General features: G+C 39.1%; 1 protein-coding gene across 3 annotated transcripts in view; it reads left to right on the top strand.

Annotated features, from left to right (window-relative positions):
• The window catches only part of shroom1 (shroom family member 1), a 34,134-nt gene that overhangs the window by 4,264 nt on the left and 12,434 nt on the right, over window positions 1-17,436 (top strand). For 2 of the 3 annotated variants that reach the window (XM_059352464.1, XM_059352462.1), the window contains exon 2: window positions 15,182-15,222. The exons of the other annotated variant lie outside the window; for it this stretch is intronic. The gene's annotated coding sequence lies outside the window, so the exon portion shown is untranslated. The remainder of the gene's footprint in view (window positions 1-15,181; window positions 15,223-17,436) is intronic. 3 annotated transcript variants of the gene reach the window in all.

The following is a 17,436-nucleotide window of genomic DNA, read 5'->3' as shown; positions in this document are numbered from 1 at the left end:
TGACAGAACTTAAAAGTTTCTCACAAGAATGTGAGATTTTGGATGGGCTACTGTAATGGCTATAAGAAATATTTTTATTTTAATAATGGCAAATTACTATGTAATGTATAGTGAACTGGGGTTGCTTAAACCCCTCAGAGAGTAAAGAGACAGATATTTTCCTTCAGGGGTGTCATAATTTCACTGCTTACTTGAAAATCAACCAAAATTAGATTTCAACTTGAATTATCAAAATCAAAAGCATTATCAGGAAAATAACCTTAGGATATATCACACATAACATGGTGCATCCTAAAGGATTTGAAAATGATGACAAATCAAGACCCAACAGTCTTACCATGGCAAAAAAAAGTTTAAATTGAAAAAAAATCCCCTGATAAACCGCATTTCCAGCTCGGTTTCCCCACCTTTTGTCTCTGTTCTTTTCTTCTGTTGTTACTTCAGAGCTCTTTTCTGCAGGCAGGGCCGGGGGGCTTCTTCTCTTATTTTACCTGGGTTTGACCACTGACTGGTCTGCGATTGTGAGTTATTGTCAGACCCTCCTTCTTTTGTCAGGGGAACACTGAGGTCTCTTCAGGTCCTATAGAGCACACAGACGAGAAGGAGACAAATGGCTGTCAGAGGTTATCGCTGGCTAATACGAGACCCCCTGAGGGCAGGCTGGAAAGTGTGTATGGTTATGTGTGTCTGTCTGCCTGCCTATTCTGGTTATCTGACAGGACCACACCTACACTATTGTATGGCCCTATAGGGCTCTCATTGGGATATGGTAGTGTCATATGTAGTATGTGTCAGTGTTAGAGTAACCTATTTGTTTAGGCACAGCTTTTAAACATTTGTCCTACTCCCTTTCTCTACTCTTTGGGGGAATGTAAAGGAACAGGAAATACAGTTATGTAGCATTCACACACTTTAGAGACAATAAACAAAACTCTTAAAAAGTAAAGGTGCCCTGTGAAGTTTCTTTTTACACAAACAAAAGTTATTTTTACATTTAGTGTTACCTTACTGTATCTCGTATCCTGAGGCCTAACTGAGTTCCTCCCTTACAAAACACTTGCTAAGCCTTTTTGAGAAAATATTTTTGAAACTTGGTAATGAGTTAGCTCTATTCTTCTAAATCATCAATCAAATCAATCATTACAGTGCGTAACAAAAAATAAGGACCCCTCATTATAAATCATAATAATGTAACAGTTTCACTCTAGATTCATTGGTTAGGATTTTTCTGTGCTGATTAACAGAAAAAAATGGATTCATTTTTTTTTACCAGCAGCAACAACAGTTTGTTTTGTTAGTATGAGAAGCAACAGCCGTAATGCAGAAAGTCCTCCAGGAAAATCCAAATTCAATCTAAATCCAAGCCACACTGCTCAACTCAAATGCAAAGCTACACTGATCACAGATTATGACTTAAAGTTTTAAAACGTTGACGTTGAGATAAGCAGGGTTAGTGATGCTTCCAAAGAAAAGTTTTACACAGAGAGTCAGACATGAGGAGAAAGACTTTTATTAATGCTGTTGCTGTTTTACTGTATTTGTAGACTACAGAGCAACCCTTCATCCTTTGTGTCTGTTTGAGAGTTTGTGTGTGTACTGTAGCTCCATAATACACCATGTTAACTGGTCTGCAGGAGGGCCTGCTCAGGTTTCACAGCCCCTGATGAAAAGGTGTGGGTGAGGGGTTGTCACTGAGACTTGAGCCGGCCACGGAAGCAGTAATAAGGCTGTGATATTGACTAATGAAAGAGGTATTTACATCTGTCTGACATGGCTGGAAGTAGAGGCTTGATATCTTTTCTTCTGTGTGTCCAGTTAGAGGTGGAATGGCCTTGCTGCTGGGTTTTTACATTTTCAATCTAAGTTGCTGAAATAAAAAAACTTAATACATTAATATTTGGCAAAAGCAGAAAGGCAGTTGATGAAATTATATAAAACAATTTAAAGTCACTTAGGGCTAAAATGATAAGTCATTCTGCAATCGATTTAGAGAATTTGATGCTTTTAAAATAAGACATTTGAGGAGAGAACCTTGGTCTATGAGATGTTGGTCATGATTTCATAATCTTAAAAAGAGATTTTGAAAATAATTGTTGGTTGCAGCTATGAATAAATTTCAAACAAGTTTCTTTTAAATATTTGTCGTCCAGTAAAGGTTCTTTTTAACATACAGTCTGATTTACTGCTGCTTGATTGGAGCTTTGAGACCAATTATTTACTAAGTGAAGAGACTGAGCCAAAAACAAATGGAAAATGTGCATTCAGCCAATACATACAGTTATATATATTATCTCAGAGTAGAAAAAACAGAATAATAGTGGAAGTATAAATACTGAATTGAATGCAAGGGTATAGCTTTTACTTCAAATGGCTTTGCATCGTAGAGAGGAGTAATGTCCCCCCTGTAGTCACACAAATGCTTCCACCGCCAGCGCCACATCTGACTACCACACCATTTGTTCCTCCAAGGTTACAAAGTCCAGAGTGTGTTGCACTGTTTACCGGTGAAGTTTAATCTCGGTGTGATTATTTTACAGCCTTAAACCCCCCTTTTCTACTCTGATCCCCTCTCTCCTCCCCTGCTCTGAGGTAGGAAACCTGCGCTGCCAGCAGTAAAAGGAGCCCATTGTGATCCGCTCCCCCAAAATTAACCACGGTGGCAGACTCAGTGCTGGGAAACACAATGGAGATTAGAAATCACTTGACTCCTGAGCGTGATGATCAGTACTATTAGGTTACTGTATATGTTTCAAAAGCAGGACAATTAAAAGTTAACACCGAGTGTTTCCGTGTCTGAAGAGGCGTCTGTATAATGGGAGATCTACAGCCTGCAGGCTATAGCCTGAGGTGTAGGTGGGACTCTGCAATTATCAGCACATTAGACACAAATTTGTTCTTACAATAGAGCTCCGACATATGTTCTGTGTCAAATATGCTCAGATGAGGGTGAGATGACTGATAAATCACAATACACGTGGTAATGGCGGTGCAAGCTAACAAAGAGCTACTGTATTCGGGATAAAATAATAATTTTCTTTGTCATTGTTACATTATTTCCGTCATATAGCTTTCTGCAGCATAAAGCAAACTTCTCAGAGGAAAAGCGCTTACCCAGGATTACTCAGTTTGAGAGACTTATCAGCCTGTTCAGGAAAAAAATTGTTGCCTGTGTTACCTTGATCATCTGCTTCATAATGGCCTGAAGAGTGAAGAAAGAGCACCGGCTAAATGTTAACTCACTGTCCACCTGGAACAGATTACTTAAATGTCAGAAGCCGTTGGCGCTATAATGGTAGAAAGATTTTTTGTTGGCGCTATTTACTGGTGTTACTTTAAAAGAAAATGTAGTGCCAGTAGTTTGTACAGAATAAGGGCATGGAAAAGCCATTGTGGAACATGTTGAAAGCTGAGATCTTTGCACTCTTAAAATTTAAAGCTGCAGTTTTGCTTTCCTAGCACTAAGCTGTCCACTAAATCAAATTTATTCCAGGTTCATGTGGAGATTGAGAACGTGAGAAGCAGGAGAGAGGAGATAAATTCCTTGCTTGTCAGATGTTTGGCTCAAACAGAGCCAACTTACTCAAACTTTCCCTTTGCTTTTATGGGGCCCAAATTAAAACATTTTATAGTTATGATGGGTTATACAAAGGCTCTGTTGCAATAAATGTTAATTTAGTAACAGTAACTGGTCAATGATCATCTGAAATTATGTTGTTAGTACTGAACTCTTTATTTCCTTGATGGCTTTGGATAGCATTTGTTGGTGTTTTAAGCCAAAGACACAGTCCACTGCTCTTTATAAGATGACAGTTTTAAGTGACAAAATTGCAGTATATCGAGTTGCTTACAGTATCACATTATATTGCATTGTCACCTCTGTATCGTGTTTTGCCGGATTCTTGCCAACAGACAGCTCTACAGTCCGCCTAAAACTTGGACTCACGTTTTGTTTTTAAATGAAATAAGCAATAAATTGAGCTCGAAAGTCCACTTCAGTGAGGATATTCCAGCAGCTTTGCACATAAATTAAACACCTGAAGCCAACAGAAACTGCAGGTTTGGCGTAATCATATACCTTGAGGGAGGTGATCTGCTATTTTGTGTGCTTTGGGCTTTTTCCATATCATATTGTGCCTCACAAGGTCGGAGGCAAAACGTTTACTGTGGGCAAAAGTTTTTAGGTCAGCATCTGTCTGCAGACTTCCCATTTCACTAATGTCTCAATACCCAAAGTCTATATGAACAAAAACACTTGGTTTAGACAAACAGAGACCCAAAGTGATCTCTGTCGTAACTGTGATAGTGTGAAGTTGATTTACCCTAGTTTTTTTGTGTGTTTTACAGTGATGATTCATAAGAAACTTAAGTGGGTCGATAAACAATTTTTATCCAGGCTGTAAATAGGTAAAATAAATAATGTGGAACAGTTTTGAATAATCATCTTTCTCTGTAAGAAATGACTGGAGACAAGAGTGTAAATAGAGCAGAAGAGGCCTAATTACTGGATTTTTTTCAAAAACATAAATACGAGACAGAATGATTCTGCATCTAAGAACACCTATTACCCACAAGACATCATTATCTCTTGCTGCTTAATTACGGATCATCACTTCTACTGGGAATTAATGTGCTCAGTCTGTCAGGGTGAGTGCTCCTAATAATTTGCTCATTGTATTATAACAAAAATGTTGTTTATTTCACCTGATGGTTGGCAACTAGACTTAAAAATGTCCCCAGAACATATCTTGGCTCAGAATTGTTGTTGACTCCAGCAGCGACCATGTTGGGGTCAGTGGGGGAAGTGAATATTAACCGTAGCGCCCTCACACAGTCTCTCTGTCTGCCTGGCGAGTTCTTTTGCAATTCAAATCTCTGGTGCAAGACTGAGCAAATGTTTCCTTGTTGTCCTGCCGCTGCTGCTCTACAAGGCAGCGTATCGTGTATCTAGACTGTCCTTTTCATGCTGCTTAAAGCATCCTGGCAGGTATAAAAGGGGAGATTAGTGGCATGTCTTTTCACTTTCATCACGCCATATTAGATAGTGGACAGTGACCCAGTTCCTCACACCTTTATCCTGTTTGTCCTCATATTTCTTTTTGTTTTCAGCTTTTTCTCTTGCCTCACCAGACCTGATGTCACAGACTTGCCCATGTAATAGCAGGAGCTCTTTGCATGAAAGACTCCTGCTGTCAATAAGCCTTTTCCTCTTACGTCAGTGCATGTAGGATCCATTAAAATGACCTCAAGGATGTATGCATGGCTGAATTTTACTCTTCTACTATAGTTAAAACAAATCTGCCTGTGTGACTGTAGAAAGGATCAGCAGAAAGGTTTTTTTTCTTGGTTTTCTGAAATGTGTTGATTATATTTTATTCAACCAATGCAGGTGTTTTCAATCAGAATTTGTTTGATCAAAGCAGCTAAATGGAAATCAGCCATCATTCATTTTATTAGTCACACCTGTAACCTGTGTTTTTTGGTAGCGAGTGTGTTTAGTGTTGGAAACTGGAATGTTTGCTGTCCCCGTATATCTTCTATTACATTCTGCGGTCTAAAATTGTCCACTCATTGGCTGTAATTGCCTCATATTAGATCTCGGGGAGCAATAAGGCCAGACGAGGAATGCTGTTGTCTTGGAGCTCAGGAGATCATTTAGTACTGTAACTTGACTTTGGCCACTGCAGGAGGTCCAAAGATTACAGGAGGGGAAAACACCCCCTTCTAATGATGTAGCCTGACTGTCTCAGTGTGAATAGGACAGTGTGTTGATATAAAGATTTAGGATTTGTGTGACTGCAGAAAGATAGGGATTATGTTTCTGTGTGTTTTCCCATCGAAGGTATATTATTAAAATCTAAAAATCTAAACAACCCAAGGCTACAGACATAGCATTTCAATCTGTTGCAGCTAAATGGATGAAATGTCTGAGACTTAGTGAGGTCAGGTGAATTGAATTTCTAAGTCTAAGGCGTACTCTGTCCCTCAGTACTATTGCTAAGCAAATATTGGCAATTCATGCGTTCATGATTGGTGCTGAGGCGTCTCTGCAAAAATGGCCCTCTGGCACATTTCCCCTTGCATATTCTCCTCACTACAATTTAAATATCCAACTTCATTATGCAATGGGTATTGTAACCAAAACGTTGTCCTTGTTATATAATAAAAGCCGCATGATAGGCAACTGAGTGTGACGTCCAAGCATGTTTTCTAAATAATCAAGGGTTTAAGTTTTACAGTATTTGTGATTTCATCTGCGAATTTTGATGCACATTTTGAAGATGTGCATGGGAACACTTGATTGAAACTCCAAGTCAAAAAACTAAAAAAAATGCACACAAAAGTTTTTTACGCTGACTTAAGGTGGTTTTTTGTTGTTTTTATTAATAGTTCACTTCAAAATTCGCTTTGACTTCGATGGAAAAAATTCAGTTTTTCTTTGTCCTCTGAAATAGTAAACTAGATATCTTTGGGATATTGGAGTGTTGGTTGGACAAAACAAGATATCTGTATTCAATGTGAACTATTTTTGACCAATGAATCAGTTAATCAAGATAATTATTTAGGATAATTGACAGATTAATCAATAATGACAATAATTGCCGGTTGCAGCTATACTTAAAAATCACACCTTTCCTTTTAAGCTAATATTAGTAACTCTATTAATAAGCCATGCCTCACTAAATGTATACACAACTTTATATCCCTGTGATCTTGCTGTATGCACAGCTGTTTGTTTGACCAGGAAGTGTCCTGCAGACTGTCCTCTTATTGTCTTATCTTCACCTGCTGTCTGCACAGGGCTGACTGCTGAGATCATCACAGATTATTACATGTTATGTAAGTGACATTTGAATAGAGCATTGAACACAGTAACTTTTTGAGCACAAATGACAATATGTTCCAGGGATAGTGTAGATTTGAACAGATAGGCTTAGTGTTGTGTGTGAACAAACCTTGCTATTGGTCCACTGGGAGCTGGAGGACTAGTTATGTCATTGCATAATACATACTTACCTAACTAATGAATGAATACTCTCTGTGCCCACAGTATTAAATAAGTAGCTGGATCTTTGAATATGATTTCATATTTTGATTTAAGCTGTCAAACTGAGAGCCGAATATAACAAAGTGTTTGCTTTACCTGCTGTACCTGCCCGAGATGCTTATCAAGCACATTCCTTTCCATGTGCCTCTGACCCTCTGTGCCTTATCAGTTTTGGTTGTTCGGCAGAGCGCCATGCCAGCATAAAGTGTCAGGTGTTTGGCCTGCTGATCGATAATATCGCCATGCATACACATTACAGATAGCAGTTTGTTTTATGGTTTGGTTTTTATATTGCTAGTTGTTGGAAATGGTCTGGCAGACAAGTTGAGTCACACTGTCGGTCACTTTCTCTTCTTTCTTGAGAACCAGATTTTGTGCCATTCACAACATTTGAACAAGTGTCAACGGTCATCCGTACTTGATTTGTTTTGCTAAATGTTGACATTCTAACAAGTTGTTAATTTGGCATTATAACATACTAATATTTGCTAATTATCACTAAACACAAAGTAGAACTGAGGCTGATGGGAATGTCATTAACGATAGGAAGGGGCTTTATTGACCTCATGGTAGCAATAGATAAAAAGTATGAGTTTACATGTATCCTCCATGAATATCTGTACTTAATTTTGTTCCATTAATGTCATGCTTTCTAGTGTTGTTTTTAAGGTTATTAATGCATTAATGCTTTTTATGTTTCTTTCAATAAATACTTGGTACTATACTTTTAAAACCGATTATTTGCATGGCAGACAATGCCACCCTCACAGGGAGCAGAACAGCAGCCACTTTGCAAGTTTGCCACATGCAAATTGCGAAAAATACAAGAAAGAACTAGGTCATGTTGTATGGCATTTATTCTACACCACTCTGTATAAGGTGTGATAAGTCCATTAACAGCTTTTGCTTGGAGTTTAACAGCATTAATACATTCCATGAGTAACAATGAATAATTGGAAGGGACAAATGTATATTTAGCAGCTTGCAAAAGGACTTAATTGTTCTCTATCTCATGTGTTTTTAGTTGGACTTCTTTGCTTAGCTGTATTTCATATCAAGATTTTATGAAACACAAATTGCTGCCTCTGATGTGCTCTCATTTAATTTAATGTTGCTAGGTGAGAGGCCTGCATCTAGTGTGACGAGTTTAAATCTGAAAGGCCGCTGTCAACTCATAGCCCTCCATTTGTTCTCTAATAATGCGACATTGTGAACAACAAATCAATGCTGAAATCTGCAGAAGGAGAGCTAGTTAGCTGTTAGGAGTGTGTTACAGAGCTGCAGCGCTAACAGCTGATTCTAGCAGACACAGCTGCACCACATTCTGGCAGTGACCCGGTTTTGTCCAGTCCTCCATAAAACAGGAGACTTTTTAGAAGAGTTTTTTACATGCTGATTTTATTGATTTGAGTCATTTTTTTCTTGATATTTGTGCTAATAGAGCTAACAGCTAACACAGTTTAACACACAGCAGACAGAGAGTTTGCGTACAGAGGAACATGAAGCGCAGAACAGTGAACAGTAGTTTATTTTTACAACACAACAAGTTTACAGTAAATATAAGAACCAAAATACTTTAGCTGTGTACAGTTTGGGGATTAAACTAGTTTTACGAAATTTCCTTCAAAGATGAGAGTACCCAGATACATTTCTCAGTTATTGTGCACTGTTATTGATTACAAAATGATTTCCATCAACTTAACATAACAGCAGTTAACTTAGATATTATCAGATTGTTTGAAAATCAATCCTGCATCTTTAACTTTTTTTTCCTGTATGACTAGCAATATGTGATAATGATTCTTATAAAATATTTTCAAGCTTATTTAAAATAATATAATAATAAATAATATATGTAAAACAGTTTACATATAACTTAGTCTATGTTAAAAAAAAGTTAGTCTGATTTAACACCCTATCAACATCGCTGCAATAGTGGTACTAAATAATTTTTAATAGCATATGTCCTCACGTCGCTTTCATCTAACCAGTATATGACCTGATATGTGTTTTGATATTTGTTTTTGCTTGCTCTTCATTAATTCAAACAAGAAAAAAAAATGCAGTTTGGGTGAGTTAATACAGACCCATAATCCTGATGTATAAGTCACTGTGAGTAATTAATGGTCAGTTATATTCCAAGAGCAATACATGTACAGTGAAGTCAGTGTCTCTTGGGGAAGTCTTGACCTCTGGGCTAGACCTCATGTGCTCCTGGCGGTGTCATGCAGTGTCACGGCTGCCGCTGTACCAGCTCAGGGGCCACCATGGGTGAATTCCTGCGTCTGTTGTGTGTCTGTGGTCAGCTGGTCGGACCACGGCTCATTATGTAACGGGACAGAGAGGGTTACTGCAGCAGGCAGGGCAGAGGCAGCTATAGGCAAGAGATGACATAGGATGAGCTAACTGGCAGGGACTTTTTGTGGTGATGAAGTGCCTCAGTGCCCTCTTGTACCAAGTGATGAATTCATGTTGACATTTTTACTCATTTGTTAGACTTTACTGTGGGTGTTTACACGTTCACCCTTGCAGTTTTCTACTATTTCCTGACATTTTATGGACCTAAAAACAACATGTGCAACTATGCAAAAGTAGCGAGGGGAAGTTGACAGACGGTGCCCAAAGAAAAAACAGGGCTACCTTTCAGATTAGGACCAAACTGATCTTTATATTATCTGTCCTGCTTGGACTACAGAAAGTGTGTCTTTAGGGTCTGTTGAGAGCGATAGTAGACACACCAGGGACACAAGAACAATCAATGTTTTTTTTTTAGGGATAACAGTTTTCCATAAGGATGGAGTCATTGAGACTTTTCCCACCTTCAAACAGGAAGTGGGTCATTTGTTATTGTGTGTTTTTTTCCTGTGGTGTTTGTCCTCAGCTTCCTGCCGGCCGTCTCTTCTTTCTCACTTTCAGTGTTTTTCCTCCTTTCATACATTCCTCTCCCTGGCCCTCTTTTGTCACTGTGGCTCCCTTTTTGTTTGTGGTCTCTAGGGCTGAATGATATAGGAAAGTAATCTAATTGCAATTTTTTTTAGATCAGTATTGTGATTAATTATGTATCTGTATTATGCACTATACACAAGCATGTATTCATTATAGAGTATGACCAACACATCATTGGATTGAGTGACATATAAACTGCTCTTTCATGACAGTCAGTCAGGCCTCTGTGTTATGATAAAATGAAGATTTGATGAACGAATTGATATGAATAACATATCTTTATTATTAGCTATTGAATTGAAAAACAACAACAAAGCACTAGATGCAGCATTTAATTATGGACAAACTGGCCAACATACACTGTACATCAGCTTACACTTGACAACTTTACTGCTAATTTGTTCTCTGCTCCGAACGCTAACACCTGTCTGCTTTCTCATCCACTGTTTTTTTCTCACTCAACAACACATTCATTGAGCTGTTCCCGAAAGGACCTGCGCTATTTTCATAACAATTTATTATGCAAACATTTGGATTGCATCAAAGCTTGAACACGTCAAGCTATTTGACAAGCTGTTTTTTCTGCTCTCATTCAAAAATGTCACATGGAAGTCCAACCCTATGATTGTTTAGCATTTTAAAAAAAAGTTTTTTTTTTCTCGAAAAAGTATAGTTCTATTACATTGCAATGTTGATGAATTGGGTAGGTTTTATTTGTAGAGATGCTGTTGAATGCTGTCAGCTAAACATGTGATCCTCGAGCCTTAAAGTTGGGTGTGTGTTGGGCATAGGTCACCTCTCTGCTGACATGACTGGCCTGTTCATGGCATTTCTTCCACAAGGTGCAAGACATTAAAAAGGTGTGTGACATGGCACTTGTTCAGTTTAGTATCCAGTTCCCTGTTGTCCAATTGCTTCCATAAATGTTCTTTTTATAATCATTCCACATCCGACTTTGACCCAGATCAGTATGTTCCCAGATAATAATACACATGCCAAAAACTGGAAACAATATGCTGCAGTAATGATGAATTTGCACGGCCCATTTTTAGATCCAACACACCTCAACTCCAACAAAACTCTCATCGCCTGCAGGTTCGCACTATTCCAGTGCGGAGGAATTTGTACAGTATCCGGTTAAACTCACCATGACTAGATCATATTGCAGCCCCCCGGGGGGTCCTTAATACAAAAGTAATTGTCTTCTCAGAAGCCACTTGGAAATTATAAAAAGTGTTTCAGTTGCAGAGGCCTGTGTTCAGTTTCAGTGCTCCTTGATGTGAGGCAAGATGCAGTTCCTGGTTAATGGTTGACCAGGAAGGATACAGAATGCTTAACTATTTTTTTTATAGCAGATAATATTATTAATACTCTTATTGACCTTGTTGCATTTTGTGTGCATGGGTGTGTGTCATTATGAAAACATTATATTGTTTAACTTTTCATTAAATACAGATGTCAGGGCTGCCAACAAAGAAGCAGTATTCAATTTCCCATTACAGATGCATGCATTTAGTTTTCAGTAGACTCGTCAGTTTATTTGAATTTATACAACTTTTAGTGAAATCATCAACGTGAAATCAAGTAGTCTACGTGTTAATATTGTCAAGTAAGTATTTAGGCCAGATCAAGGCAGGAATGCAGAGCTTATTAGAGTGTGACAGCTTGTCTTGGTCAGCTTGAGATTTTAGACACCGGTGTGAGCACTGCCCAGCAACACACAGCCACAGTTTCTCTCGCTGCACACACATAGACGTGCTGAATCTCTCTGTATTTTTCTGTGTTTGACTCACACACACATACAGGAGGTACTGTATGGCAGGCGTTGGTGATAACAGTGCATGGCAATGCAGCTTTCCCTTTCCCGCTAATGGATGCTTTGCTCTGTCAGTGCTCAACACCAGACCACTTCCACCTTTTCAAAAACGGCTTCCTCTCGGTTTCTGTTTGATCGCAGACAATAGAAATTATGTCTTTCAGGTCCTGTGGGAGACTTCGGCCCAGAAGTGAAGTATGCCTCCTTCGTGCATTTTATTTTAAAAGTTTTCTGATTTGAAGACACAGGATAGGCTTCTAGTGCCTTGTGTTATTCTTCATTTTACCTGGGAGTTAAGGGCACCTCACAGAGCACAACATAAACAGTGTACTGTGAAGAAGTAAATAATATAATGGTTCACATTTTGACAAAGGCCTTCACAGACCAAAGGGTCAGTGGAACAGTTTTAATCCTACACAGCAAGTAGATTAAATCATTAAAGCCGTAAGCAAGAGTGGTGCCTGTTGACTAAGATCTGTGTGCTCAGTATAGTTTTTGCTTCCCTTTGAGTCAGTGCTCTGCCCTCGGAGTTGTCTGCTTTATGCTTTTGCAAAGTTTTTGACTGTTGTGTCCTATGAGAATGGTCCACTATGTGTTACATTTTAAATTCTTCCTAGCACAGTAAGAGTTGAGGCAATAGTGTCTTTAAACAGCCACATTTGGCACTGCTTTGCTCCCAAGTAGAATATTGTGCTGTTTTCGACAGTGCTACCCTCAAGTGCGTTTTTTATTAAAAGTGACAATGAGAAAAACTTTAACAACTAGCAAAAAGAAGTCTGACTGTAGAAAGGGAGTGAGAAAATAACTGCTTTACTAGATTTAATAATAATAACAAAATGTAGCAATGTAATAGTCCCTGACAATCTTAAATAGGACTTATTTACCGTGAATTAAAACATTGCTGACCAAGCAACTGTGTCAAATCCCTGAGCTCTGTTTACTTCATCAGAAAGTGTTTGGAACCACGGTATCAAGGTCCCCCCCACAAACCCAACCAACTCAGTTGTGAGTCAATCACAGCTGTCAGTCATGATCCACCCGCTTTTTGTAGCATCAAATAACTAATTAAAACCAAACCTGACACTTGAATATACACACCAGAGTGATAGAAAAATACCTAAAATGACAAAAAACATTTTGGTTGTTGACTTATACTGCAGCCAGCCACCAGTGGGTGACTGAGATGTTTTAGGGAACTGTCATTTTGTCCATCTTTATATTATCTTTCTACGTCCTTTTGATCTACCAAGCAAGTTTCTCATTGGTGACTGCTTCTGATTGACAGTGCTGCTGCTAACAGTAGTATTTTGAGGAACAATCCACTTAGCTCCTCAGTCAGAGGTCTGCCAACCCATCATCATCTTTACTAGCAGACTTAGCAGGGCCAGTGGGGCTAACAAGCTTATTGGTTTTGGCTTGCTAGTTGGTTGGCTGGCTACCATGGCATCTGCCGCTTTCTGCATTCTCTCCCTCTCTATCTATCTTTCCCTTTAGCTTCTCAGATGCCTGGTGGTCCAGTCTCGTGGCTGCATGGTGTAGGTCACGCTGGAACGCATAATCACCAATAAAAAAAATCTGAAAGAATTTAACACCCCCCCTCCCATCCTTCATTCCTCCCTCTCTCCATCAGCCTCACCACATATTCTCTCTCTAATTCACCATTTTTATAAATCCAATGTTATTTTATGAAAATGTGTCCTCACCTTACCTGACCCTGTTGGACTTCTTTAAACACATGGAAAGTCTTATGCTTCTTAAGGCATACACCCTCCTACCCGCCACCGTGATATAGTACTTAGCTCAGTTGTCAGGCAGAAAGTGGTCATGAGCTTATCCTTGTTTGTTTACACGTCTCTATTTAAGGTCGACCCCATGTTTTTCAAGCTCTCTTTTAACAATGTGTAGAAAGTGACTTGATCAGTACTGTACATTATTGTTAAAGCTAAAATCTAATCAACTGTTAGTGTAATTAGGTATCAGCCTTCAAAATAAAATATTTAGATCATTTAAGTGTAAACCAGGCTTACAGATAATTTAAGGTGTGGCTGTAATACATGCCTGTATATCAACAGTTTCAAGTCAAGTTTTCTTTAATATGTCAGACCTATAGTTTTGAAAATTACATAATCTGGTTTAAATGCATCTCTCCCTCTCTCAGTCTTATTCACATTTGTCCTTCACAGGTAGGGTCAGCCACAGCAGCAGTCAAGCCAACAACATCACATTGATGCTGCTCTCTGCACCACTTTGTCTGACACTGTGCTAACAGTAACAAAAACTACATAGCTGAGCACTGCCAGCCACCATAGAAAACAATAGAGAGGGCAACTAGGGTCTTTGTCTGGCATTAGACAATTACACACAAGTTTTGAAAGCTGATGGTTTCATTGAGAGTGTGATTGATGCAAAAACAAGATCGACCAAATAGTGTAATGGTTTAAATACATAAATCTTAACTATTTGTTCAGATGGCATACTTTTTACTTAATCTTTAGCCCACCACCTGTTGTGTCATTGTCATTTTAACTGTTCATTTATCATATTGTATACACAGATTGTTTATTATATTTTAAATTGGAAAGAGGCCAATGATCCTGGTACGGTGATGACTACATAAATCAAACATAAAGATTTGAAATAAATAAAAGAAATGATTATGTTCATATCAGTCTTACTGTAGAAGTGATTACTAGAGATTTCTGCTGTTGGGTAATGATTAGCTTGTAGTTTATGTCATTAACAGGGCTTTAAAGAATAGAACAAAACAGGGAAGACTAATAGGTGTTAGGAATAAGAGAGAAAATGAGGGTGATGGTGGGGGATAGTTAGTCTTTGTGACAGGTTTTTTTTTTTTTGGGTGGAGGCTGGGAGGTCACCCATCCACCCACCAACCCGACCACCACTACCCCCTCCCCTCCTCTGTCCTCCCTCCTGCCTTGGCTAGTCTCCATGTGCTGGGCTCAGGGCCTTGGGAATGAATGGCGCCCCGGCCTCTGCTCCGTCTTTGAAGCCAGCCAGGAATGCGAGGCCTCTTTTTTTTTTTTCTCTCTCTCCCCTCTCTCTCTGTTGTTCAGGCGGCCGGCAGCACCAGCAGCTATCTGCGGCAGTGAAATATTCCCTCCGCTGCGCTCATTGTGCACCGGAGAGCCGGACGTCATCGGCTGGCCAATCAGTGGCTCCCGCTAGGCAGCCTCGGGTCTCAGTGGGGGGAGAAGGGACTCGCTAGAAGTCTTCTCTCTAATATCTAGCTCTCCTGGTTACTTGGTCTGGTCCCTCATTTAGAGGAAGAAAGATGTTCTGAAAGAGACGAGGACGGAAATCATTCAGCAAATACTATTTGAATTGAAACTTAGGAAACTTTTTTTCTTTTTCAGATGGAAATCTGGATGGTCAGCAACTTAGACTCAAAGTTTGGGTGAGTTTTTGTGTTTCTTTCTGCAGATGGTGTACTCTTTCTAAACTTTCATTCACACCAGTCCACTAGTAGTTGAGTCCGCAAGTCTCTGAGTAGCTCCCAGTCTGCCTTGCTGCTGTGACTGTTGATCCAGCCTTCCAACTTGCGTTCGGCTTTCCTGCTGTCATTGTTCACTTCTCTTGTCTCTTGTTGTTGTGGTTTGCGTGTGAGGGTATTTGTCTGGGCCGGTCACCCTCTGCCTCACCCTCCCTCCCTCCGTCTCTCCTCTCTGTACATTTTGTCACTGCCTGTCCCCTCCATCACTTCCACTTGAGCGCTCCCCTGTTTGGGAGCCTCTCTCTCTGTTCGCAGAGGGAAGAGGAGGGCTGGAAACCACATACACACACACACACACACACACACACACACACACACACAGACACACCGCAGATCAGAAGGCCCTTCATAAACACATGGAATCCCCCTTAATACTGTAGTTTGAAAGGCTCTTGGGAGGTGGGTTTTGTGTGTATGCAAAGCGACCACCAAGGATCATCTTTGATTCTGGTTTTTCAGCTCGGCCAGCAAACATGGCCATACTGGGAAAATGTTGCTCATTTGAATTGATTATAAAGGAGGTTGTCAGTCTAAGTTACAAGTTGTAATTTACCTCAGGATTTTATATTTGTTGGTTAAGATAACACAATATTTCTTGCATGTTCATCAAAGCTGAGTCCCAGCCTTCATACTGCAGTGTCAGAGTTTATTAGCTGGTTGGCTTGTCTTTGTTTTATTGGCAACATTGACCTTTGTGTATGCATGACAGGTATGTTGCTTCATGCTGATGACAAAGTTAATCAAAAGACATGCAGGTCATGGGAGAGAGAAGCCAACGTTTACTCTGTCATTAGAGTCCACCGTAAAACTTAAACCTGTCATCATCATTAGGTTGCAGGCCAGAGGCTAGTTTGTGTACTGAAGATGACTTTATAATAATGCCGGCAGCAGGTTTTTATGTGTTACAGAGTTGTAGGAATTTTGACCCTTGACATATTTTTTAGATTAGTTTTAGTTTATTTGCACTAATGCACATATATAAAGGACATTAGGAATTACCAAAAAAGTTTAAATATTGTGCAGAAGAGGTTAGAAGACAGAAATGGCCTATGAAGATACCTACCCTAATAAAAAACAATATATATACTACTACAAGATATTGCTATACTATTATATGATTTTTTTTTTAAGATATAAAACAAAGTTAGCACCAGTAGAAAACTCGAAATGTAAAACTTGAATAGAAGCTTTTGTTTAGCTACAAGATGAGATGCATTACAATGTCATCCATAAATTAATGAAAGGTATTAAACTTGAAATATGAAAAATGTACAAGAGGGGTTTGAGGAAAACCAACCTTAAACTAAAGTCAAGGTTGGTTTGTAGTCATGAAAAGTTTCATCCCAGCTTAAACAAATGGTCTGCAGAATGAATGGTACAGCAGAAAGGCTAAAGGATTATGATCAAGCAGTATTTGCAAATGTTTTATGGGTTCATATAGCTGACTTGTGTCTCAGTTGGAAATATGAATTGTCTTTAAAGTTATCTGCAAAACACTTCAGCTTCTTGCACGGAAAAATAGTCTGAAAAGGTTTCATTATCGCCTCAGTCCCAGTGCATGTATAATCGAGTAAAAGTTTAATCTTTCCCAAATCGTAATATTTTAGGAGATTATTTGGCAAGAAATGGATGAAGCAAATGCCTCTGTCCCAAGAACAATAAGGGCAAAAGGTAGAGAAGTCTTTACGGGACGTCGTGCTGTATAACAAGGCATTAGACATCCATCACATGACTAATCCTCCAGGATTTCTGAAGCTCCGTATGGAATTCCGAGCATTTTTTCATGTGTGTGCTGCAACGTGCACTGCCAACCTCAAGGCACTTAATTAAAAGCCTCGTTGATGCAAAACGGCAGATAGACTTCAACAGGTGGTTAACTGTACTGACCTACAAAACCAAAGTTGCAGTAAACTGTGTGAGCTGTGAAACATGAAAATGACTCAACATTATGTCTTGTATCCAAAATAATAGGAACATGACCTTGTTGCTATTAAGGAGATTGAAGAACAATAATAATAGAATAATAATAGACTTTATAGAACATGAATTGATATACATAATTTAGAAAGTTAAAGAATTTCTCTCTTGGTGCTGAAATGTATCAGCACTACTAGGTAG

Source organism: Centropristis striata, chromosome 15, assembly GCF_030273125.1.
Source record: "Centropristis striata isolate RG_2023a ecotype Rhode Island chromosome 15, C.striata_1.0, whole genome shotgun sequence".
Lineage (NCBI taxonomy): Eukaryota > Metazoa > Chordata > Actinopteri > Perciformes > Serranidae > Centropristis > Centropristis striata.
Note: the sequence above shows the minus strand (reverse complement) of the source record. Positions and strands in the feature narration are given on the sequence as shown.